This window comes from Ambystoma mexicanum, chromosome 2p (genome assembly GCF_040938575.1).
Source record: "Ambystoma mexicanum isolate Mex_15411 chromosome 2p, UKY_AmexF1_1, whole genome shotgun sequence".
Classification (NCBI taxonomy): Eukaryota; Metazoa; Chordata; class Amphibia; order Caudata; family Ambystomatidae; genus Ambystoma; species Ambystoma mexicanum.
In genome coordinates, this window is record NC_090923.1 from 843,194,865 (window position 1) to 843,221,518 (window position 26,654).

The 26,654-nt window shown below is 46.2% G+C and overlaps 1 protein-coding gene across 1 annotated transcript in view; it reads left to right on the forward strand.

Annotated features, from left to right (window-relative positions):
- DHX34 (DExH-box helicase 34) overlaps positions 1-26,654 on the forward strand; it is a 1,224,470-nt gene that overhangs the window by 197,021 nt on the left and 1,000,795 nt on the right. The window lies entirely within an intron of this gene.

The window sequence follows — 26,654 nt, forward strand, 5'->3', positions numbered from 1 at the left end:
TGTATTCTTATTGTATCAGAGTGCAACGCTACGGTAGTGAGTCTGCACGTTACCAAAGTATAGTAACATTACCTGAAAACCATATGTTGATGAAAGTGCTACAGTTTGTGTGCTCTTGAGGCAGAGGAATTTCGATAGGCATATATGCTCCTGCACTGTGTGTCGTACCTGCAGATATACTGCGAGCATTGGTACCAGTGGTTAGATGCAGGATTCCAAAAAGACCCCTGTGCCATTCGAGATGTATACATTTGCCAACATTGTCTGAATATTGGGCTCCAAAAGAGAAATAAGATCGAGCATATGATTGAAAAAGCACAAGAAACCTTTGATATTAACTTCACTTTCTGGAAATATAGTATCTCAGCAAGTGGTGCTTTATTTCAGTCACTGTTGCTATGTATCCATTATCAGATGGGTTACAGCAAACGCTTGGCAAATAATCATGCCATCTTCAAATTGCATGCCTGCAAAACGTAAACAATCATCATTCTCAATTAACTTTGCAGTGTCTTCAGTAAAGTCTAGTAGGCTATAAAGCAAGCCCAGTTATCCAATTGCCAGTCTTCGTTGACATGAGGTAGAGCTTAATAAATGTCCTGGTCTTTGTCCACCAGCTGTTGAACCTGGGATGTTTAGTAATATTTTAAGTGACTGCCAGAATATTTGGACACATTGGCAAGGTCAGGATGAAAAAGCTTCAGTGGCATTGATGGCAATTCAGCATCTTTATTTCCTCTTCAGGAGTTCACCCACATCTCATATTACTCTTGAATTTCATCTGTTATTTTTGTGTAAGAAGTGTTCCAGAAAGTTTAATACATGACATTAAGTCAGTGAAGTATTGAATTGTATTAACAATTTTAGGTGTCAATGCAGAAGGTGTGCATACACTGTTCCGATAATTGGAAAAATGCTGTCGAAGCTCAGCAAGAATGTGTTCGCCTTTAATAGTAAGTCTGTACTTGTTTCTACCTCCAGAAGAACCAATTACTAGATGGTCGTCTTCTAAACAGTGGTCCATATTTCTGCAACCTTACTTTCGTTGTTAAATTCAGGCAATGAGCTGCACAATGAATGTAGACGGTAATTGGATAGTGGTGTCTGATTTCAGCCAGAGCACCATAAAAATGGTCACTCATATTGCTTGCTCCATCATATCCCTGCACAGCCAGATTATTCAGAGCGTGGTCGCGACCTTTAAGCTCAGTCAACATTTTATTGGCTACTCCTTTTCTTGTTGTCAGCCACTTTAACAAACTTTAAAATGTCGCCCTAGGCGCAGCATTTCTTTCCATATACCCTGTTTACACAAGCGTAAATGTTGTTTCTGGATATATCCGGAGTTTCATCTTGAATAACTGTTTGCACAGTCTGCATTTGGATATCAACAGCAAAGGCTGCTGTCAGACATCACATACCTTGAGAAATGTCTTTCTTGGGTTGATAAAGCTATGTATGATGTACAATGCCCTTTAAGACGCAGGCACTTTCCTGAAGCAGAAGGCTTTTATTTGGTCTAATTTGCATACCCAAAATGCCTTGCTGTTGTGCCTCTGAACTGCAGGTGATCTTCCAGCAATTGCTACTAGGTCTCGTTGTGACATGTGTGACTGTTTTGCTTTATCTCGGCCAAGCGGGGAGAGCTCATATGTATGCTCCCCGTAGCCCAGCAAAATTAGTCATTGGACTCAGGTAGGCAAAAATGACACCTACAACATTGGTTATAGTTATAACGTAAATGGTGCATTATAGGCCCTTTGTTCACACATAATATACATGGAGACAAATAAACGCATAGTCAGTTATACATAAACAAAATAAAATGAATCGGTGTTAAAAAATTTTTTTTATTTGGTTGGTTTATAAAATCAACCTTTCAAATATCAATCAAAAATCAGTTATATTAAATCAATTATTCACAACTTAAAACAACTTATAACATTTTGTAACTCATTCCAATTTTGATGTAACCATTATAAAACCTCAATAAAATTTGGCATAACACAAAGCCAATAGAATTGTTTTGGACATCAAAATAAAGGATATATATGTGAAATTTAAGATGTTAGAGCTTCTATCACAACATATTCTTCAAATGGTACTCAGAACCCTTACAAACCATTTAATTTTGGGTAAATCATCCACTCATCTTTATAGTCTAACTCTCTGGGTGTGGTCTAATGGACAATATATGACAAATACATTTTTTTTTAAATTTGTCGTTTCAGATTTAGCATGGGACACTCCACAATAATATGTTGTAGGGTCTCTTTCTCTAGTATATTTGTGCAGAATCAACAATAGTTTTGCTCATGCAGTATTTGTCACGACTCGCTCCCTTCGCTCCCGTTCCCACCACTTGGGGGCATGATTTGGGGTTTATTCCCTACTGGACTTTTCCTCCGAATCTTATGCTACAGTGCTGTGATGAATTGTGAGCGCTAAATCCCTATTTTCCAAGCTACTTCCCTTCCGGATCCATTCCAGGTTTTTGGCAGCCAGCATGCTTCTTTAACCAAATGACTATGCTTCCCAGAATGCCTGGCCCACTGCTTCACCTCCACCCTTGCAGGACAAGGTTGGGTGGAGGATAGGCAACACCTGTGGCTGCAGGTGCAGCAATCAGCACACCTGAGGCGTGTGCTCGTTAAGCAGCTTTAAAAGCCTCAGTCTTACTTCAGTCCAGCACTGGTCATCGTTGCAGTGTTTCCTGTTGTGACTAGTCCCTTTTTTCCTTGATCTTAGCTTTTGTACCTAGTTCCTGTTTTCTTGTTCCTCCGCCCTGGATTTTGGATTCATGCGCTAATTGATTTCTGCTCCCTTGATTCCCTTTTTGTCTTCCTCTGTTTGCAGGCAGCATTTCTCAGTGCTTTCCCCTTTTAGATGCAGCCCAGTTTGTCTGTGTTCTATATTTCTTTGACTCTGTCCTTTGCTGCTGTAAACCCGTATGCCTTAGCCTTCCTCTTAGATTAGCTTCCTGTCCTTTCCTTGGAGGGGGAGGGGGAAGTTTGCATTGGTTATTTCGTTTTTCCCTGATCCTGATCCTTACTTTCTATTGGGATCCATTCCATGTTTTCCATTGCACTTCTGCATTTATTTCCCATTTGATTATTCGGTGTGGTGTGCGGTTGTAGCTAGCTCCTGTGTGAATGCTTATGTTTTCCTCACTAATTTGTAATCACTATTCCAACTTAGGTATTTAGTTTTCCTCCCATTGCTGCTATAGCCTTTCTGGGTCCCAGTTTCATCAACAGGATTCGTGGGCTAGCTGACATTCAAGAGGTTTATCTCGTCCTCGTGAGTACTGTTCTTTAGTTCCCTTATTTAATACCATCAAGAGTGTTAGTTCACAGATCCTGTCATTGCTTGCCCTCCACGTGGGTTTAGCGCTGTCAGTACCTGTAACAGCAATTGGGGGTAAGGCGCTTGCCGACTTTCCTCGCGGTCAGGTGCTTAACCCACATCCCTTTTCATATATTGGTTTTGTTGTCACACTCTATTTGCACTCCTGGGTTCTAGCATACATGAGTTGTTGTTCCTGGGTGCACGTAGTTTAATTCTAAGCTATTCACTGTGTGATTTAGTGCACATTTCCCTTGCCATATTCGCTGCCTTTGTGCTCGCCTGACTAATCCTGACAGAATGACCAGCCCAAAATTCCCATTGAATATGGCAAGTTTAAGAAAGAAAGGCAGCAAGGCCTCTAACATGTTTGTACAGAAAGCTTCCCCTACATTTACCGGTGACAATCAAATCACTAGACCTGACTTAAATGAACTCCTTGTCACGAATGGGCATTTACGTGCAAAGTATTTTTCCCATAGGATGGCACATCCTACATTGCCTGATCCTAGTTCTATATTTTGTTTTGATCCAGATTCTATGTCAGCGCAAGCCTTAGCCGCAGAAAACAACACACTGTTAGACTTATTATACAAGAGTACCTCTGTTGTTGAACCCCATGATTCCAGTTGTGTTTCACCTCAGATAGAACAGTTTCATGGTACAAACATAAAGAATGGAGGGGTTCCTTGCATAACTTCTGTTTTCTACCCTCAGTCTAAAGCATACTCCTTTGCACAAGTACATACTGTAGTCCCTAATGCCAAGAGGTCTAATGTCAATAGTTTGCTTAAGGGAAACACAGACCAAGTTAGTAAGAGAAAGTATAAATCTCAGAACCTGAAAGCAGTAGAGGACAATGCACAATCGGTGCACATCCAGATTGCTAGTGCAGGATCCAGCCCTGATGCCACTATGCCTCCCCCTGTGCCTACTGATAGTGATGTACAGTTAATGCAGGGCATGCTAAGAGCTAAGCTTGAGGAGTTAATACAAGAATTCATTTCTTTACAAGAGGAGAATAAAACCTTGCACTCTTTACTGAATACACCTCAGACTTTATCCGTTGATGTTGATGAAGTGAACACTGTTCAGCCCCTGAGTGCAGAGACTTTGGTAAACCATGATATTTGTCAATATGTTAGATCTATTGGGAGTGAAAGTCTTTCTTCTAGCACAGCGCTTAATCTGGGCACAGTTTCTAACAATGGTTCTGCTGTTTGTCAGGGATTGCAGTTAGCTGAAGATTTACAAGCCACTCCTTTACCTAAAATTTCCTGTGTAGCAGTTTGTCATAATTCTGAGCTAGCACACATGCAAGCTTCTGATTTCCAAACACAATCCACAATGGTGGCATACACAGATTCAGTCACTACAGTAGGCTTAGGCCCTGCTCTTGATACAGCTGCTGAGACTGAAGTAGATGTTCAAGCTGATGTGGAAAACGATGTTACCTCTGGGTTCACTCTTCCTTCTGCCAATTCTGATCAATACGAACAGTCAGAAACAGTACAGATTTCATCTTCTGATGGTCTCATTCCACAGTATACAGAACCAAAAAACCGGCAGGCGATTCCTGAACTGTTGATTGTAAATCTGCCTCTTTCAGAAGCTAAGACAGAGGAATGGACAATTGACGAAATCCTGATTAACAGAGACTTTACTATGGTAATTCCACTGGTTGATTTTGACTTCTACAAAGAAAAAGACTCTGTGTCACCCACTAAAGAAAAGGACTGCAAGGGTACAGCTCAGTCTTTGGTTACTGGTGCCAAGGAGTCTACTGCCCTAAAGGTGCCCTCCATTCCTGAGCCACCAATGTGTCTGTCAACTTCTGAGACTTCTGTCTGTCCTCCTACAACCATTGACTCTTCTATGATCCAACCCACAGCCCTGCAGTCATCTTTGGCACACGTGTCTTCACCCAATGAACCGCTGCCATGTCTGCCATTGATTCAAGAGCCAGTCCCAAAGACCTGGACATGTTTGTATCCAGCAACCGAGATTGCTCCAGCTTGCATGCCTTCAGCCTCAAGGTTTCCTCTGGCCTGCCTGTCTTCAGCTACAGTGACTCATCCTGCAGATCATCCTTCAGCTATAGAGCCTCCGGTAGTCCATCATAAGTGCATGTCTTCAGTCCAGGAGTATACTGAGTATTTGCCTTCAGTTCATGAGACGCCTGTATCCTGCTTAGCCTCGCTGCCAATATCAGAGGTATACCTGTCTACACCATCAGATCCTGCTGTATTTTCTTCTGCTCCAGCGATTCCTCCTGAATCCCAACCATTTACTGTCGATGAACGTCTAGCCTGCCTTTCTTTTGCTTCAGGAGGAGCACCAGAATGCCTGCCTTTTCCACAAGACGATTCTCCCAACTGCTTCACTTTAGCATCAGAGCCTCCTAAAAATGCAGCATCAGAGTTTGAGACTTTTGCCAGCTCCCGCTTCAGAGTCATCAAGCTGGACCAAGTAATGAGTCAGAACCACTCACCTGGGTGTGCACAGGGGGTGGTGCAGACCGGCGTATTACCTACAGGACTTGTGCAACAGAATTCCGCCAAGAAGCACCAGTTGGGTGCTAGTAGCCAAAGGAAGGGAATGACTGCTGCAGTTCAAAATGTGTCTGTTATTGCTCCTTCTGCGAGTGTGCCTGAAATACCAAGTACTGCGTCTATCACTCCTATCAGTATGCCAAACGTCCCTGCTGTTGTATCCCACGTGCAACAAAGTGGCTACACGACTGTCACCAGGAGTACCAGCCTTGTACAACCCATTGGACTTTCAGGTCTCCAAGGCGTAGAACATGTGCAGTCCAAACCTTAGTCACTTTCAACCACAAGCCTTTTCCCAGATGAATGACAGAAGAAAATCTGAACCTCTACCTCAGTCGCCACCTTCTCTAATGGCTGAACATAAACCTTTCCTGAAGCCAGCAATTTCCTCACCTCCCGCATGTCCACTCTCGACAGAAAGGCTAACAGGGCTTCTACCATTGTCTAAGGCATGTTGCACCAGCCTGCCTCCCTCCTCAAAGACTTATAAGGGTCCACTCCCAGTGACTGAGCTTCATGGACCTTCCAACTCTGCTTCAGGTCCTGCAAGTCCTTCATGCCTTTCTTCGAACCATGAGTCTCTTCCTCACCAGAAGCCACCATTTCCATCAGTGCCACCTCCAAAAAAAAAGCACTCCCATCATGGAAAGAAGATGTCTCGTGCGGGTGGCGGGCACCCGAAGACGGCCGTGGGAGGGGGTATACTGTCACGACTCGCTCCCTTCGCTCCCGTTCCCACCACTTGGGGGCATGATTTGGGGTTTATTCCCTACTGGACTTTTCCTCCAAACCTTATGCTACAGTGCTGTGATGAATTGGGAGCGCTAAATCCCTATTTTCCAAGCTACTTCCCTTCCGGATCCATTCCAGGTTTTTGGCAGCCAGCATGCTTCTTTAACCAAATGACTATGCTTCCCAGAATGCCTGGCCCACTGCTTCACCTCCACCCTTGCAGGACAAGGTTGGGTGGAGGATAGGCAACACCTGTGGCTGGAGGTGCAGCAATCAGGACACCTGAGGCGTGTGCTCGTTAAGCAGCTTTAAAAGCCTCAGTCTTACTTCAGTCCAGCGCTGGTCATCGTTGCAGTGTTTCCTGTTGTGACTAGTCCCTTTTTTCCTTGATCTTAGCTTTTGTACCTAGTTCCTAGTTCCTGTTTTCTTGTTCCTCCGCCCTGGATTTCGGATTCATGCGCTAATTGATTTCTGCTCCCTTGATTCCCTTTTTGTCTTCCTCTGTTTGCAGGCAGCATTTCTCAGTGCTTTCCCCTTTTAGATGCAGCCCAGTTTGTCTGTGTTCTATATTTCTTTGACTCTGTCCTTTGCTGCTGTAAACCCGTATGCCTTAGCCTTCCTCTTAGATTAGCTTCCTGTCTTTTCCTTGGAGGGGTAGGGGGAAGTTTGCATTGGTTATTTCGTTTTTCCCTGCTCCTGATCCTTACTTTCTATTGGGATCCATTCCATGTTTTCCATTGCACTTCTGCATTTATTTCCCATTTGATTATTAGGTGTGGTGTGCGGTTGTAGCTAGCTCCTGTGTGAATGCTTATGTTTTCCTCACTAATTTGTAATCACTATTCCAACTTAGGTATTTAGTTTTCCTCCCATTGCTGTTATAGCCTTTCTGGGTCCCAGTTTCATCAACAGGATTCGTGGGCTAGCTGACATTCAAGAGGTTTATCTCGTCCTCGTGAGTACTGTTCTTTAGTTCCCTTATTTAATACCATCAAGAGTGTTAGTTCACAGATCCTGTCATTGCTTGCCCTCCACGTGGGTTTAGCGCTGTCAGTACCTGCAACAGCAATTGGGGGTAAGGCGCTTGCCGACTTTCCTTGCGGTCAGGTGCTTACCCCACATCCCTTTTCATATATTGGTTTTGTTGTCACACTCTATTTGCACTCCTGGGTTCTAGCATACATGAGTCGTCGTTCCTGGGTGCACGTAGTTTAATTCGAAGCTATTCACTGTGTGATTTAGTGCACATTTCCCTTGCCATATTCGCTGCCTTTGTACTCGCCTGACTAATCCTGACAGTATTTGTCTTCTCCTGGTCAACACATTGTTAGCATGCCACAGATTAAGTCTGAACTGCAAGTATTGTCTATGGATATAGGGAGAGGGACACTTTATCAAGTAATCAGCCATCCTATATTTTTTGATCCCAAATAAAAGTACATCAAAGTCTTTATAGTTGTTACATTTGGTTTGATTACAGATCCAATCATATTGGAAGATTTTGATTTTGGATCGCCCTGGGTTTTGTATAAGAAGCTCAAGAGTAACCAAGGCATCGGCTAGAGCATTTAGGATGTAATTGCGCCAGGAAAGGCATGGTTAGATGTTAATAAGTAATGGGCTACTACACATAGCATGTTAGTTGTGTTAGTGCCCATCAAACACTTTCTCAGCAAAATGCACATTTTCCACAAAACTGAGAGTAGAGAGACAACAAACCCAATTCAAATCGTATAATGGGCAGAGGAGTGCAGTTCGGTAGTTGTTCGGTAGTTGTAAAACTTGTTTCTAAAAACGTGACTCAAGCAAGTCCCAACATGTGCAGTCTCTTAGCTGCTTTTATTTGGAGCTATAAAATAAAACCGGTATCACTTTTTGTTGATGGAACATACCAATTTGTTTGTAAGAAAATTTGCCATATTTATATACAAGAATTTTGGCTTGTGATTTTAGAGTTTGCAGTTTACTTTTTAGACCCTGTATATATGTATCATCCACAAATGTGTCGGTGATTACCACTCCCAGATATTTATATTGTGATACAACCAATAATTCTGTATTCTGCAGTTTCCACTTGTATGTAATCTTTTTGTATCGAACATTATTGTTGCAAACTATAATTTGGGTTTTATCCGTATTTATCACAAGATTATTTTCATGTGCATAAATGTCAAGTTTGTTCAGCAAATGTTGTAGTTCAGTCGGTGTCTGGGACAAAAGGACGAGATTGTCTGCATACAACAGCCACATGATTTTCTGGGTACCAAATTTTGGAGCTTCTATTGAATCTTCAAATGTCTCGCCCATATCTAATATGAACATGTTGAAAAGGGTGGAGGCCAATATACACCCCTGTTTTAGGCCTCGTTGGGTAGAAAATATGGAGGATGACCTTCAAGAGACAACCATACCTGCATGGTAGTATTTGTGTGAAGATGCATAATCAAGGCAAGTAGTGATGATGGACATTTGTAATGGAATAATTTTTTATAGAGTAATAGTCGATCAATAGAATCAAATGCCACCCGGAAATCCATAAAAGCTAAGTATAGCGATTGTTTCCGGGTGGAATAATGAGACTTAATCATATTAAGGGTAATGATGTTAGGTGAGGTGCCAAGTCCAGCAACAAAGCCAGATTGAAATGGGTCTCTGAAATTGGCTCTCAGAGTCCACTCATTTAACTCTCTCAACATGAGTTGCCTGGAGCGTCTAAGAGTGCGATCGGCCTATAACTAGATGGAAGCTGCTGATCGCCCTTTTTGTACACTGGTAATATAATTGAATGCTTCCATGTCTGAGGTAGAGATTGAGTACAATTTATGGAAGTGAATATATTGAACAGAATGGTCGCCCAGAGCTCGGGATGTTGCTTTAGAGTATAATTTGACAGACCATCGGGTCCGGGGGCTCTAGAGCGACTTATTTTATTTATGGTAAAATAAAAATAAAATATCTGCCATATCAAATTTGAGATGAAAATTCTTTACATTTGAGGAGTTAATACTGCAGAGCCTGTGGGAGCCGAATATAGCTGTGTAAAATGAGTTATTCAATTTTGCTCTGTAACACTATGGTATACAGTGATAAAATTGCGGCAAAAATGTCGCCTTTACAAAAAATCACTGCAAAAATGCTGTGGTTTGACCCAGTAAAGGTGTACCCCATTATGCCATTTAAGGGGAGCAGGGGTTGCAGGGGTATCCTCCGCTCCCCTTAAATAGTATAATGGGTCTGGGGGTTGCGAGGGTATCCCCTGCATCCTTTACATGGATTGCAGCAACAAAACCACAGCCTTTTTCCCGTGATTTCTTGTGTAAACGGCCATTTTGCCGCGATTTTAACACATGGAACCAACACTATTGGATTGTATTGCAGTTTGAGAACCATTTATGGCTTGATTTAGGGTTGCACCTTATGTTAGCTGTATTCTTGGTCTGCAAGACACTTAGAATTTTAGCTCCATCTCTCTGATATAATTGGCATTTTCGACTTTGAAACCAGTTCTTATATTTGGTTCTGGTTTGAGTTAGGAGGACATCTGTTATTTCCAATGGATATTTTAGAGCCTCACGCTTTTGTAACCTGAACAATGTTTTTCTCATTTTGACATCGTGATTATTTACATGTAACCTTTTTTGTTTTTTAAAATATTGACAAGAGTCACTTTGAAAAAGCTGCATCATATCACTATGAACCATGTCATTAATGGCTGTACCCATATTTTCTTTATGTAACTCAGAGGATAAGTATTTACTAAATAACTGCAACAAATCCTCAGACCATCATAGTCTGTTCTGCCTAGAATTGACAATCATAAAACCTTGATGATGCATGTTATTTCCATTCTCACACACATTTCCGACTGTCCATTTCATTGTAAGCATGTCATGATCACTAGAATCAGGCTCTAGGATTCAAAAGTGCGAAACTTGAGACAAGAGAGCATTGTTCACATATATATAATCGATCGTAGCTACACTGTTGCCTCTACGCCAAGTTGGATGAGGGGGAATATCAGATTTGAAAGCTCCATTTAGCATATGCAAGCTACGAGATTTTAGGAAATGGTTCCATTGAAGTATCTCTGCCCTTATGACAAGAGGCCTCCTTATATATATAATTGAGATTAAGGTCTCCTGCTATGATGATGTGGGAGACGGTTGTATCAAAGACTACAAGGTCCATCAATCCATTCAGATCTTTGAAAAAACAGGTGTCTGATATCCCCACTGGATTCCAGTATAGATTGACCAAAGCACAAGAGGTCAATTGTACGTGAACATTTACTAGTTGCATATATGCATTTGGGAAAGCCCAAGTTTCAGATTTAAGCCCCAAGTTAGAGTTAATCGCAATTAATAGGCCAGAGGTAGGTCTCCCGCGTGACGCTTTATTGGCGGGATTCAAATTAATGTCATAATTATCCCACCAGGGGGATAGGTAAGTCACGTCTCTTTTAAGAGAACCACATCAAAGTTTCCAATATGATTTACATCGTTATTCAAAAGATGCTTAAAACCTCTTGAGTTCCAGCTAAGGAAGGAAGCTTCAAGTTCTCCAAAGGCACATCTAGTTAATTTTGACTGCTAACACAGTTACAAAGACATTGAGTATGATTTGTAGTTTGTTTACTGTCTCGCAAAGATGGAGTATTAGTTATATTTTTAGGTTGGGTGTTCAAAATTACAGGATTGGATTCAGATATTGGGGACAACTTTGCAGAGATTATAAATCCGAAAGAATGCAAAAAAAAATTAGCAGACCAAATAGTGTTTTGGATTACGTGTGAGTTCATCCAAATCCTTACAGAGTTGAGATTTGATTCGTTTATGAATTCAACCAATTCAATATCTGTTGAAATGATGTCTTTGAGTAGAGTTATATCTGAGAAAATGGCCATCACTGACCGACGATTCAAATCATACTGTGTAAGAGGTCGGGAATTGGGGAATATGACACTGGCCCTTCGTACGACTGCAAGACCAATTTATTAGTATTTGGATGATAATCACTTTAACAGGTTTATTGATTTTAGCAGCCCTTGTTTCTTTGATATGTAATAATGCGATTTCAATTAAGTGCATTATTTCGGAAGCGATCGCATCTATAGTAGTATTCTCAACCGCCCAAGGTGCATTTGATGTTTTAGATGGCAAAGTTGGACTCGATGTAGAGGGTAATGGTCCAAAGCTTACTTTTTTCATCGTTTTGTTTGTGGCAGGTGAAATTTTTGGATTACTCGATATCTCTACATTTTATACCTTCATAGACTGTCTAGTGTTCTGTTGATTTGTTTCTAGTTTGAGTTAACTGGTTGAGGTGCATTATCAACGACATCTGTGCTTGTTTCTGCTTGAACTAGTTCATCCAATGGAGCATTAGGGAGTATATTCCCATTGGAGGTGGATATGGAGGTAATTCCCCCAGCTTGTTACTGTAACAGATATTTCTTTGTTACAGCATTCAATGCTATTACCAAGCTCTTTTTAGGCATGTTAATAGATTTGAAAAATTGCTTGGACACAGATGAGGATGTTTTCTTTGTAATTTTTTGATTTTTTTTTTGTCATTTTAGCTTGAGGAATGTTTTTCCTTTTCACCAGATTTTGGGAATTTATTGTCTTGGTTTGAGCCGAAGAAAAGATTGTATAAGCACCTTTTGAGGCAGTCAAAGCCACAGATTGGCTGCCATCCATAAATGTCCCCCTGGGTGTCAGGGGATTATTCTCTTTTAATTTATCATACATAACTTTATCAATGAAAGGAACCGATGATGGTATAATATAAGTTGACAAAGAGAAAAGAGATATTATTGACAGGTGGGATATTCTGCAAAGCAATGCAAGGCATGGGTTGACAAGAAACAGAAACCAGCTTTGCACTCAGTTTTGTTTGAGCAACAGCAGCACCGGCTTTAGGGCTCAATTAATTATTCATATTATTTTGCCAATTCAAATTCTTTCAATTTGGGTAGCCTGATGGATCAATTTTGTATCCAATGTTTCAATTAATTTGCCCAATGACTGTAAGGCAAAGTTCATCGCATTAAGAGTAATCTCCAATAATTTGTGAGCTGTTTCCACATTAACCGGAGTGCTAGTACCTGCCAGGGAACCCTGTGGCTTCCGAGGAGTGGGCACAATATAGCAGGCTACCAAATCGAAGTAGAATTGACTAATGTCAGGAAAGAGAACGGGAGCGCCAGATACATTTTCAGATAACAGCTGAGCCGAAAAGCAGGAGCTGTTTGAATCAAGGTCAATCACAGCCGTGTCAGCTGGTACAACACTAAATGGTTCATTTGACAAAGCTACGACTGCCGCAGTTGGTACAAAATCCAAGATCATGCTGTCAGATAAAGAAACATTGTGCGCATTAGTTGTCAAATTAGATGAAATAACAATAGATGCAATAACAACTGAAATTGAAGCAAGGGGTATTTTTGTGGTGACTTTGTTCATTTTACAATCTGCGCCGTGGCTGGCCTTTTATCCGCAGATCGTGTTAACACGGCACCCTTAACGACTGCCGTTGGTGATGATATTTCCACTCTAGGGTCCGTGGTCGGCATAAATTCAGATTTCGAAGAAGCAGATGCATGTACATCTTTACAGAACGCATGTATGTCAGAATTCTTATCAGATTTGGACAAGAACTTGCAAAGTTTCCGATCTGTATGGCCAATCAGAGTCGAACAAGAATGATTGAAAGTCCGTTTTCGAGAACTCAGTAAAAGAGTATTCTGCTTATTCGCCTGTATGGTTATCTGATTTATGGGGGGGAATGCCCGTTTTCAGTGTAAATATCATATGGTGCATATAAGCACCAATAAGAAGAACCAGATCAGAAACACAAAGCTAAGGTCACCGACGAAGACACCAGCTCACTGCAATGCATACTTCGCTGGTACTTCGCTTTGGTGCACGCGCCCATTCTGGTTTTTGAAGTTTCGTGCCAGAATGGGCTGGGTTTATGATTTAACAAGAAAATAGGCCTCAAAACAAGCCTTGGATGAATCTAAACAGTGAAACAAAGATACATATGGATTAGGTTCGAGTTCAGAATAAAGCACTTAAATTCCTGAAGTGTCCTTCATGCAGTAAGATGTACCGTAAATAGTTGATTATAGCAAGCAGAATCCTGAATCCACAACGAGACAAACAGAGTATGCAGCAAAGTGGTACTTCACCGGTACTTCGCTTTGGTGCGCGTGTATTCCTGTTTTTGAAGTTTCACACCCAAATCGGCGGGTCTTATGATGTAACAAGAAAATAAGCCTCAAAACAAGCTGTGGATGAATCGTAAATAGTTCAAGCAAAGTCCTGAATCCACAGCGAGACAATCGGAGTATGCCGCAAAGCAGTACTTCAGCGGTTATAATAGTTGCAGAAGACACCTTCCTCTTGGCCACTACGACACTGCTTAGACCCACTGCAGGTAGGCAAAGAGATTACTCGTCCTAACTGGATCTGGAGCAGAGCGTCCTCCCTCTCAGCAAGACTGCATCACCCGGGGTCCAAATTCTAACTGCTTTCCCAAGAGGAAAACCTCTTCTCTTTATAGGGCTACTTTCGATCCCCACCCCTCATGGGTTACCATGCTGCCCTCGGCCAAAGAGCAGACAATAAGCCTGAGGCACAAAAAGAGTGGAATGTTCCAGCTATAAGCGGAAAAAACCCAGCTTCTCTCCTTGCTTTCGTTCCCATTACCCCTTATCACTGCACCTGCAGCGCGCTCCAACTCCCTTCCTAGCTTGTCCTTGGGTGAACAATACAACAACTATTCTTCCCGGCTTGGTCATCTCACATAAATATGTGACCTTGTCTTTGTGGCAGAAATACATGTTTACTTGCTGAGCCCACGAAAACGTAGGCTTTCATTGCCGTTTCATTGCAGTAAATAGAAGTGAATATCCAAGATGGCCACGCATTGGCGCCATGTTTTCTGCCTCATTTCGCACACGTACTATAGTGACTTCGCTCAAATGAATTATTCTACTTTCACATTTCAGGTGAAATGTTTTTTCAAGCCTTACTAAACCCACCATAACTTTGCTGGTGTTTGAGATATTTATATTAAAAAAGAATGTGGTAGCCCCTCTACTGAGGACAAACATGGTTCAAATAACCTGTTCGAAGGGATTGTGTCCTCCGACGTATTCCTTATCTATGATATTTGTATCTCCAGCTTGCTGGCCTCGGAATTTTTTTTTCCCCATTAGAGGGCGCTGTGCGCGACGTCCGTCGGGTAGGTGTTCCTCGAAAGCCACAGTATCGACGCCGACGTCATCATGCCTTTAAATGGGCACGCGCAGCGTCCGTTGCTCAGTTCCGTTTTTCCGCGCTTCGTGTGCCTCGGAATACTGTTGCTCAGTTCTTCAATCGCAATATATTCATATTTCCTCAAGAAAACCGACTCGTACTCGATGGCTTCCTCCTCCGACCCGACGACTCTTCGGTCCGGTTTCATAAAATGCCGAGACTGTGGGAAGAAAATGTCATTGACGGATCCTCACAGGATCTGTTTGTGGTGTCTGGGAATCGAACACCAGTGTTCGGAGTGTGAGGAATGCCTATCCATGACGGCGAAAGCCTTGAAGGAGCGTAAGGGGAAGCTCGAGAGAGGTAAGTCAGTTTTAACTTCCTCAAAAGTTTCCGCGGTAGAGTCGAGACATTCGTCTCCTCACTGTCGAAAGCTTTCTCGGTCTAGGTCTCGAAGTGGCTCCCACCACTCGTTGAGGTCTAGACACTCGAAAAAGAGACGTAGACGATCTCCTTTGTCGTCGTCTTCTAGTTCCCCTGAAAGAGTACATTGCCCCACAAAACACAGCTCTCAGGCTGAGTGGGAGGAATTCAGAAAAAAGATGCTAAGCGTCTTCGAGAAAGCGGCCTCCACCCCCTCGAAGTCAGCTGAGGGTGATACCCTGGGTGAAAAGCCCAAAAAATCTAAACGCTGCGAGTCGAAGCACCCGGCGAAAGAGTCGACCCGAAAGCGCCATGAGCCATCGGGAAGTAAAGCATCTTCGACGCCATCGTCAAAAGCCCCTTTGAAGAATAGATCGGCACCATCGCATCCGTCGATTGAGTCGACGCCGACGTCGACGCTGATAAAAGAAAAAAACCACGGCTACTCCACAGCCAACGGTTAGGCCAAGAGCCTCCGACACGACGCCGAGAGCGTCGTCGAAATCCTCGAGCAGGGCTCCAATCCTTTTGAGTTCTATGGGGACTCTTCCAGTTTTCTCGGCGCCTTTGATGGCGCCTTCGAGGATTTTTACATCGGTGTCGACGACATTGACCTTTTCAAGGCCAGTGATGATGGCTCCTTCTGATTTAGAAATGAGTTTTGTCCCTTTTCACTCGGAACACCCACCTTTAACCTCAATTTATGAGGAAAGGGAAGACTCAGATCAAGAAAGGCCTTTTGACCTGCAGAGGACCACATCACCTGAACCAGAGAGTTTTGACCCTGAGGAAAGAAGGTTGAAAGACCTTCAGGATGTATTAAAGGAAGCAAGTGGTTTAGACACTTCCCCTGAAGTGGAATTTGTCAAATTAGACCATGGGGAACATGCTGAAACCCATTATAGAACCCTAATGTCAAGAATCATAGAATTCATGGGTTGGTCTGCACCTTCAGCTGTTTTTCAGCAGGATGACCTCACTGACATTTTGGATAAAGGTCCACAGGAGGATCCTGTGGTTCCATTTCACTCTGCCTTACAGAGAAATATTTTAACTAACTGGGAAACTCCTGAAGTTATCCCTGCAGTTAACAAGAAGTTGTCAGCGAAATATAGGGTATCTGCTTCTGACCCTGAATACCTATCTAAACACCCTACTCCAGAGAGTCTGGTGGTCCAGGCTGCAACTTCATCAGGCAGTACAGCTACATACCCCACTGCTCCACAGGATAGGGATGATAAAAAATATGATGCCATGGCTAAGAAAGTCTTCTCGGCCTGTAGCATGGCTTTAAAATCTATTAATGCGACTTGTACGCTCGCTAGGCTAGGGAGATGGTAAAGACGCAATGTGTGAGTCCCTTCAAACTGGCATTGATTCTGCTGACAGTATCAGCAGGGCCATGGCGGCAAGTACCACAATCCGGAGGCATGCGTGGTTGAGAAAGTCCGGCTTTGCTTCTGACGTACAGGCCAGACTTTTAAATATGCCCTTTGACGGCTCTTCCCTGTTTGGTAAAAAGGCAGATGACAGTTTGGAAAAACTGCAAACATCTAAAGCAGCAGCCAAGTCACTAGGAACTGCAATCCGCCAAACTAATTTTCGTCCCTCAGGATCCTCTTGGAGAGGAAGGTCCTTTCGCTATTATGCCTCATATGGAAGAGGCAGAGGACGGCCGGCTCAAAGAGGCCAAGGAAAATTTACCCGTGATGGACGGGGTAGAGGAAAGGAAGCCGCATCAGCAGGAGCAGGAGCCGCTTTACCTTCGGCAACTGCATCAGCTGCTCCCAAACCACTCTGAGGTCTCCCATCACAAGACACCTGTAGGGGGCAGGTTAACTCACCATCTGACGGAATGGCAGGCTATTACGTCAGATGCTTGGGCATTGGAGACAGTTGCCCAAGGTTACTGCCTGTCTTTTCTACGCATCCCTCAGAGCCATCCACTGGGGAACAGCTCTCTGAAAGTGCCGGATCCGCTCCTCTTGCAGGAAATTGTAGACCTGCTAGAGAAAGGCGCCATAGAACCGGTACCTGTAGCGGACAGGAACAAGGGCTGGTACTCCCCCTACTTTCTCATACCAAAGAAAGACAGAGGACTGAGACCAATCCTGGAATTACGAGAATTGAACAAGTTCCTCAGGAAGGACAAGTTCAAGATGGTAACTCTCTCTCAGATCCTTCAGGCCCTCCAGCTTCAGGACTGGTTGGTATCTCTGGACCTTCAGGATGCTTATTTCCATGTGCCAATCCACCCTAAGCACAGGAAGTACCTGATGTCCGCAATTGGCAACTCTCATTATCAATTTTGAGTTCTGCCCCGAGGGTCTTCACCAAGCTAATGTCGGTTGTGGCTGCAAGTCTAAGGAGGGAAGGGATTCACGTCTACCCCTACCTGGACGACTGGTTGATCAGAGCAGTTTCTTCGGAACAAGCTTGGATCCAACTAGATTATGTCTGCCACTTCCTTCACAAGCTGGGCTTCTCCCTCAATATAAAGAAGTCACAGATGATACCATCACAGAGACTCCAGTTCATTGGAGCAGTCCTGGACACGTCCCTGGGAAAAACCTCGCCACCAGAGGTGAGGGCTCAAGATATTCTGCAGATGGTCACCAGGTTTCAAAATGCCCAACGTCTCCCACCCTACGACTTTTTGAGGTTGCTAGGCCTCATGGCATTCTGCATATCCCTTGTGCCAGAGGCTCGCCTGAGAATGAGATCCCTTCAGTGGGCACTGAGGACTCAGTGGTCACAATTCTCAGGGAGGATGTCAGATCTCCTTCAGATTCCGGTCAGACTGGCTCGAGACCTTCAGTGGTGGGCCTGTCGGGAGAACATTCTGAAAGGAGAACTGTTTTGGCAACCATGGCCGGAGATAACAGTAGTCACGGATGCCTCAATCACGGGGTGGGGAGCCCATGCCAACGACTTGACAATAAGCGGTCGTTGGTCTCCATCGGAGTCCAGACTACATATCAACCTGTTGGAGCTGAGAGCCATCAGACTGGCACTGAAGGCTTTTCTGCCGTCTGTACGGGGGAGAAACATCCTGATAATGACGGACAATACAGTGGCCATGCACTACCCCAACAAAAGAGGAGGCGTAGGGTCACTGCCACTGTGCAGAGAGGCGATGCAGCTCTGGTTTTGGGCAATTCAGGAAGGAATCTCTCTATCGGCAATTCACCTAGCCGGAGAGAAGAACTTGACAGCGGACGCTCTGAGCAGGCAGAACACAGTCTCCCACGAGTGGGAGATAGCTCAGGAAGTCCTTCAAGAGATCTTCACCCATTGGGGAACCCCTCAAGTGGATCTGTTCGCCACCAGTATCAACAGGAAGTGCGACAGATTTTGCTCAAGGGAATTTCCCCCGAGAGGAGCTCTAGGAGACACGTTCGTAGTGGACTGGGAGTTCCCACTTCTGTACGCGTTTCCTTTGGTCCCTGTCATTCCTCAAATAATCAGGAGGTTGAGAAGTTTTCGGAAGACCATGATCCTAATTGCCCCGGATTGGGCCAGGAGAACGTGGTACCCAGACCTTCTGGACATGTCCATCCACCCTGCAATTTGTCTACCGTACAGAGAGGATCTTCTCTCGCAGAAGGAAGGTCAGATTCTCCATCCAGCCATCAAGACCCTCAACTTTCACGCTTGGTATCTGAAAGGTTGAGGTACAAGGATTGGGGACCTTCCAGATGACGTCATGGAGGTGTTGCTTTCGGCCAGAAGGCCAGCAACTAAAACTCTATACCGATGCCGTTGGAATAAATTTTGCAGCTGGTGCAGAGAAAAGAATATCGAACCCTTTTCATGTGGTACACCTGCAGTGTTATCCTTCTTACTTTATTTGGCAAATTCAGGCCTTCAAGTTGGCACTATTAAGGGCTATCTCGCAGCGCTATCGATCTTTAAGCGCACTGCAGAGGAGCCTACATATTTCAAAATTCCATTGGTAATACAATACCTGAAAGGTCTAACTAATGTTTACCCTCCAAGACCATTACAAGTTCCCTTATGGGACTTAAATCTAGTTTTAAACTTCCTAAAGGGTGCTCCATTTGAACGACTCCACTCTTGTTCATTGAAGTTCTCCAGCATGGGGTCTGGCATGGATTCACATGCTCATGAATATTCCCCGTCGTCAGGCTGGGAATCCTCGGTAAAGAAAAAACCAGTATCAGTTTCGTTTCTGATCTGTCTTTCGTAGTAATAACCAATCACTGGTCTCTGCGTCATACTGACCACAGCCAATGACTGCCCTCTACCTAAGCCCCGCCTCTGGCAGCCATCTTCAGATTTTAACCGCACGTTCATGTGTTGGGATCCACGTGCTATTGCTCTCGAGCGTTAGTGCTATTTTTTCACGTTTTTTTCTCAAAACTTCGTTTTTTCCGGTCAAAAGAGCCTCAAGCTCCACCGACTCTCCATCCGATCAAAGGGGACCCGTGTCGGATTCGTCTGCGCCCCTCAAGGGTGAAGATTTCGTCGAGCTACGTTTTGGAGGACTCCAGAAGCTTCTCAGGCCCGGACATGGCCCAGGAGAAGGGAAGCTCGACGCCCGGAAAGCTGTTCAGGGTCTGCCCTGGATGCCAGCTGCAGAACGTCTTTAAGGAGGGCGAACACTCCTTTTGTCTCTACTGCTTACATGAGGACAAGACGCACGTGGAGAAGGACTGTGCGTTTTGCGGCAATATGTCAGAGCGGACCATGAAGGACCGCCACCAACGCCTCGCCAACTGGCTGGAAGGGAAGAGCCCGTCAGGCGAGAAGAAGAGGAAGAAATCCGAGCGGTCTTCTAAGACCTTTGAGGACGCCCCGGCGACGGGGGTCCAACACAAGGCCAAGCACCGCGAGTCCGCTGGCACCGGGAGCGCCGAACGGTCGGGCTCTACGGGAGCCAGGCAGGGCGCACCCTCCCCGGCACCTTCAGCCACGAGCCAACGCTCTGGGTCGGGTAAGAGGAAGGGCGAGCACCCGGCGAAGCTCCTGGAGAGGCCCCGGTCGAGCTCGAAGGCCCCATCGGAGGGGGAGCGAGGCAGTGTCCCCCCCTTCAAGGATAAGGCGGTGAGCGCACCTAAGGTGGTGAAGGCCTTAATCCATCCGGCCAAGCCCTCTATCGATACTGTCGCGGCGGCCCTGGCTCAGCCTGTGAAGGCTACACCAGTGGTGGCGACCTCGGGGCTCAGAGTCTCCCTGCCACCTCGGAGGGAGTCCTCTTTTGTGCCCATCGATAGGACCCCCGTGAAATCCCCGGCGGGGAAGAAAAAGGGGGGCAGGGCGTCGTCGTAGATTCGGCTTCAGAGGAAGAGCTGATCGAGGTCTTAAGCCACGGCCTTGGCGTGGATGAAGACCGGCCCGTCGGGATGGATCCCGACGCAGGTGACGACGACAGCGTCGAGGGTGCCGACGGGGCCCCTGATCGCCCGTCGGATTCCCCTCTGCCAGCGCCGCAAGACAACTCGGCGGCCATTTTGTTGGCTATACAGTCCTTATGCTCAGAGATAAGGACGAGACTACCGTTGCCGACGGAGGAACCTCTCCTGTCGGGGGATCCTGAACCGGGACCTTCTGGTGTTCCCCCTCCCAAGAAAAGAAGGATTCACCCTCCACCTCCTTTTCAGCCGTCGCGACCCGTCCACCCGAGGGGATGATACGGGGACTGACACGGCAGCGACGGGTATGGACGACGAGGTATACGACGAGGATCTCCCGTCGTCACCTCCCACCAGGGCTTCTCCGCCCGACGAGATTGGATCGTTCCACTCCATGATCGCCAGGGCATCCGAGCTTTTCCAACTCTGCCCTGAGGAGAAGAAAAAGGAAGGATTCCTTTATCAGCGGCACGAGGCCAAGAGGAAGACGGTCCTCGCGGTGCCTCTACTGGACGACATTTGGGATGAGGGCCTCGCCCTCCTCAAGAACCCTTCCACGACACCAGCTAGAAGAGACCGGTACAAGAAGAAGTACCGGGTCCCGGACGCGGCCCCCCTGTGCCTCCGGGCGCAGCCTACCCCGGACTCCGTCGTCTCCGCGGCGGCCAGGAAGAAAGCGGGGGGTGCGGCCTCCACATCGACTTCCCCACCGGACGGCGAGGGAAAGAAATTGGACGCTATGGGACGCAGGGTCATCTCGTCTGCAGCAACGACGATTAAAGCGGCCAACGCCTTGGCTATCGTGGCCCGCTACGACAGGGAGCTATGGTACAAACTGGCTCCCCTGCTGGACTTCCTACCGGACGACAAGAGGGCGGATGCCCTGGAGATCCTATAGGAAGGTGAGGTGGCGTCGGACCATGCCATCACTATTGCGACGGACATCGCCGACACTGGGTTTCGCCAGTTGGGCAACGGCGTGTGCCTTAGGCGGCGTGGATGGCTCAAGGCTACGGACTTCCGTCAAGACGTACAGACCAGAGTCCTGGACATGCCGTTCGATGGGAACAACCTGTTTGGGGAAACAGTGGACGATTCCCTTCAGGCCATTAAAGCGGACACTGAGACGGCCCGGACCCTTGGGGTTCTACAGCAACGACGGACGCCCTTTCAGAGCAGCGGAGGCAAGGTCGCCTCCAAAGGTTCCGGCGGCGGTTTCTCTACCTACCGTCAAGCGGCCCGCTCGTCGTCTCAGGAGGCCTACAGAGGACGAGGCAAGTCTGGAGGACCCCGCCGTCGTCGCCAAGGAGGTCAAGGCGGCAAAGCCTCGTCGAAACAGGATTGAACCGGCCGTGGGGTCGGGCCCCCACCGAAGCACCCCGGTGGGAGGCCGGCTGGCGAGCTTCGTCAGCGTGTGGGAGTCCATCTCCACCGACCGTTGGGTGCTGGACGCCTTAGCCCGGGGCCACGCGCTCGAGTTTCAAAGAAGGTGCCCGCGCGTCCCCCCCGTGGCCAGGATAGAGCTTCACGTCCCTCAGCTTCTCCTGGAGGTAAAGGCGTTGCTCAGGAAGGGCGCCATCGAACTCGTCCCAAAGAGGCTTCGGGGCTCCGGAGTTTACTCGAGATACTTCCTCGTGAAGAAGAAGACAGGAGGATGGCGCCCCATCCTAGACCTGCGAAGTCTGAACAAGTTCATCAAGGCGCAGAAGTTCCGGATGGTCACCCACCAGCACGTCCTGGGTCAGCCGGAGGAAGGAGACTTCCTGTCGTCGTTTGATTTGGAGGATGCCTACTTCCATATTCCCATCCTAAAGGGGCACCGAAAATTCCTCAGGTTTGTGGTCCAAGGGCGTCACTACCAGTTCAAAGCCCTCCCCTTCGGACTACGGTCGGCACCCAGGGTATTTACCAAGTGCCTTGCATCGGTGGCGGCGCAGCTGCGCCGCGAGGGGATCCACGTCTACCCCTACCTGGACGACTGGCTCATCCAAGCCAAGACGAGGGAGCTCGCCGTGGAGCACACGGCAAGGACCGTCCAACTTCTCACGGACCTGCGAGCTGTCGGTGGACGCGGATCTACTCTCCAGGGAAGGAGGCGCCATCCTCTACCACGACCCGAAATCGCTGAACTTGCAGGCCTGGCTCCTGCAGCGCTAGAGTTTGGAGGATACGACATACCGGCCGACTGCAGAGAGGTTCTTGCAAAGGCCAGGGCGTCCTCGACTCTTAAATGCTACGGACACAAATGGAAGAGGTTCTCTGTCTGGTGCCACGCACAGAAGATTAACCCTCTATGGATTACGGCTCCCCAGGTACTGCCGTACCTGCTGACGCTGGCCAAAGCTGGACTGGCACACGCGTCCATCAAGATTCATCTTGCTGCGATCTCCCGATACACCAGGACCACGGGCCGGACGTCCTTGTGGTCTCATCGTCTGGTGAAAGAGTTCATGAAGGGACTGTTCAGATCGTTCCCGCCGGTGAAGGCTCAGGTCCCGGCGTAGGAGCTCAACGTGGTGCTGACCAAGCTCATGGGACCTCCGTTCGAGCCTCTGCACTCGGCCCCGTTAAAGTTTCTGTCGTGGAAAACAGCGTTTCTTGTGGCCATCACCTCCGCACGACGGGTGGGAGAGATCCAGGCCCTTTCCTGCAAGGCCCCGTACTTGACTTTTCACGACACGAGGGTAGTGCTCAGGACGCACCCCTCCTTCATGCCCAAGGTACCGTCGGACTTCCATCTCAACGAACCCTTGGTGTTGCCTGTGTTCTTCCCGTCGCCTTCGTCGCCGGCTGAGAGGACTTTGCACTCGCTGGATGTGGCTAGAGTGCTGAAGTTCTACGTGGACCGCACAAAGTGTTTTCGGAAGACGTCACAACTCTTTGTGAATTTTGGACCTGTTAATCAGGGGAAGGCTCCCTCGAAGGCTTCCATTTCCAGATGGCTCTCCGGCTGTATCATGTACTGTCATCGGTTGGCAAACCGACCGCTGCCTGGCCGTCCGAGAGCCCATTCCACCAGAGCGATCGCAGCCACCACGGCGTTACTTTCTGGTGTGCCCCTGCTGGACATATGCAGGGCTGCTACGTGGAGGTCGACTCACACCTTCACGAAATTCTACTGCGTCGATCAGGATTCCAGGGAGGAGTCCAGGGTCGGCCAAGCAGTGCTGCGCAACCTGTTCGCCTGAGGTGAGCCTGGTGAGGAGGTAAGATGCTTAATGTTGGGTTTGATGTAATGCTTAATGTTGAGCCTTTGCCACCTCCCGTGGTTGTGCATGTGTGTACTGCTATGTATTCTTTATTCATGAGCATGTGAATCCATGCCAGACCCCATGCTGGAGAAGGAACAAGTTACTTACCTGTAACTGTTGTTCTCCAGCATGGGTCTGGCATGGATTCACATGCGAACCCTCCCGCCTACCCCTCTGCGGCTCTTCACTTGGTCATACTGCCACTTCACGTGCTTCCAAATCTGAAGATGGCTGCCAGAGGCGGGGCTTAGGTAGAGGGCAGTCATTGGCTGTGGTCAGTATGACGCAGAGACCAGTGATTGGTTATTACTATGAAAGACAGATCAGAAACAAAACTGATACTGGTTTTTTCTTTACCGAGGATTCCCAGCCTGACGACGGGGAATATTCATGAGCATGTGAATCCATGCCAGACCCATGCTGGAGAACAACAGTTACAGGTAAGTAACTTGTTCCTTTCTCACCCTCAAAACTGTTTTATTGGTAGCATTAACATCTGCTAGAAGGGTTAGCGAGATACAAGCCTTATCTTGTAAACCTCCTCATACAATTTTTCACAAGGACAAAGTCGTTCTACAGGTGAAGCCTAACTTCCTCCCAAGATAGTTTCTGAATTTCACATTACTCAGAAGATTACTTTACCTTGATTCTATCCTCCACCCCATCCGGGGAAAGAGGAAGAGAGACTACACAGGCTGGACCCTAAGCGAGCCTTGAGTTTTTATATCAGTAGACTTGCTAAAATTAGACAAGCAGACCAACTCTTTGTAGGTTACGCAGGACATAAATTGGGATTACCTATAACCAAACAAATCATCTCCAGATGGATTATTTTAGCCATTCTGGAATGCTACAAACTGGCAGGGAAAGAGCCCCCTCAAAATCTAAGGGCTAATTCGACCAGGGGTATCGCAGCCTCCTCAGCTCTCCAAAGAGGGGTACCAATTCGAGACATATGTGCGGCTGCCACATGGTTGTCCGCACATACCTTTTCCAAATTTTATAGCCTGGATTCCTACTCTAGTCAAGAGACTAGATTTGGCAAAGCTGTGTTACACTCTGTTCATTCGTAAAGAGTAATATGGCATCTCTTACTCCCGCCTCCAATCACATACCACTCCTATGGGAGTCTATCATAGATAAGGAATACGTCGGAGGACACAATCCCTTCGAAGAACAAGTTACTCCTTACCTGGTAACGTTCTTTCGATGGGATGTTCCTCCGACGTATTCCTTATCGCCCCTCCCATCCATCCCCACAGTAACTTTTCCCTTGTGGTTGCAGCTTACGCTCCTTCAAGGGTAGTAACCATTCATGCAATAACTACCTTACTCTACAAAACGGAACTGAGCAATGGATGCTCCGTGTGGCCATTTATAGGCATGATGACGTCGGCGTCAATGCGGTGGTTGTCGAGGAACACCTACTCGACGGACGTCGACGCACAGCGCCCTCTACTGGGAAATGTTTTTTTCCAAGGCCAGTAAGCTGGAGATACAAATATCATAGATAAGGAATACGTCGGAGGAACATCCCATCGAAAGAACGTTACCAGGTAAGGAGTAACTTGTTCTTCTGTGGAATTTCTTCCACTTAGGAGGGTCTACAACCAGACTTTAGCTTACTTAAACTTTTTTATTAATGTGATATAGTTTATAAATAAACTTTACACATATAATACAAAACCAGTATAAATACAATAAAAGCATATACTCTAAACGTATATAACGCATTAATTAACATACATTTAATTCAACCCAAACAAACACAATCGTATCAACTAATTACAAAAATATAGTGAGATCGAACTTCACAACATATATATTTCACCAAACCCAATTAATCAATTGTCTCCACCAAAGTACATTTGTATTTGTATTTTATTTATTTGTATAGCGCATAAGGCCTGAGGGCAACCGGGTATATTATTTAGTTACAGGCAGGTTATAGTCAAAGTGTATACATTTAAATATACAAAATATACATGTTACATAATCAAAGCTATGCAGTTTACACAGGCTGAGCATAATACAGAGGGAAGAAATAATACAATAGGCATATGATGCTAAGATTAATGTTACAGTCAAGATCATACATAGTCATGGGTGGACAGCCAAGCTTTGGCATTACGCTTGAAGTCAGGGAAAGAGGGTTCAGCTCTGAGTGGGTTGGGTAGTGTGTTCCACAACTTCTGCGAGAACCGGGAAGCTACGACCTGCTGATTTTTGGAGGTTGAAGCGTGGGATGACAAGGCAATTCGAGTGAGCACTTCTGAGAGGTCTCACAGCTGACTGGGATGTGAACCTGTTGGATAGGTAGCTGGGAGCTTGGTTAGCGATGTTTTTGTGTGTGAGTACCAGAGCTTTAAGAGAGACTATTTGGGTAACTGAGAGCCAATGAAGGTTCTGTCTATATTTGGAGCTGTGTGAAGTCCTGGGGATGTTAAGGGCTGCTCTAATAGCATTGATTTGGGTAATTTGGAGTTTTCTGATATTGCATTGGTTGGTACCCAGATAAAGGGCATTGCAGTAATCAATTTTGGAGAGGACCAGAGTCCTGGCTAGAGTTGTACAGTTGGCTGTAGACAGAAAGGGGCGGCAGGCTGTGATGAGCTTGAATGTGTAGGATGCTGCTGAGGAGACTGCATTGGTTTGTCTGGATAGGGAGAGGGTGGAATCAAGGTAAATACCTAGTGTCTTGGTGTCCTTGGC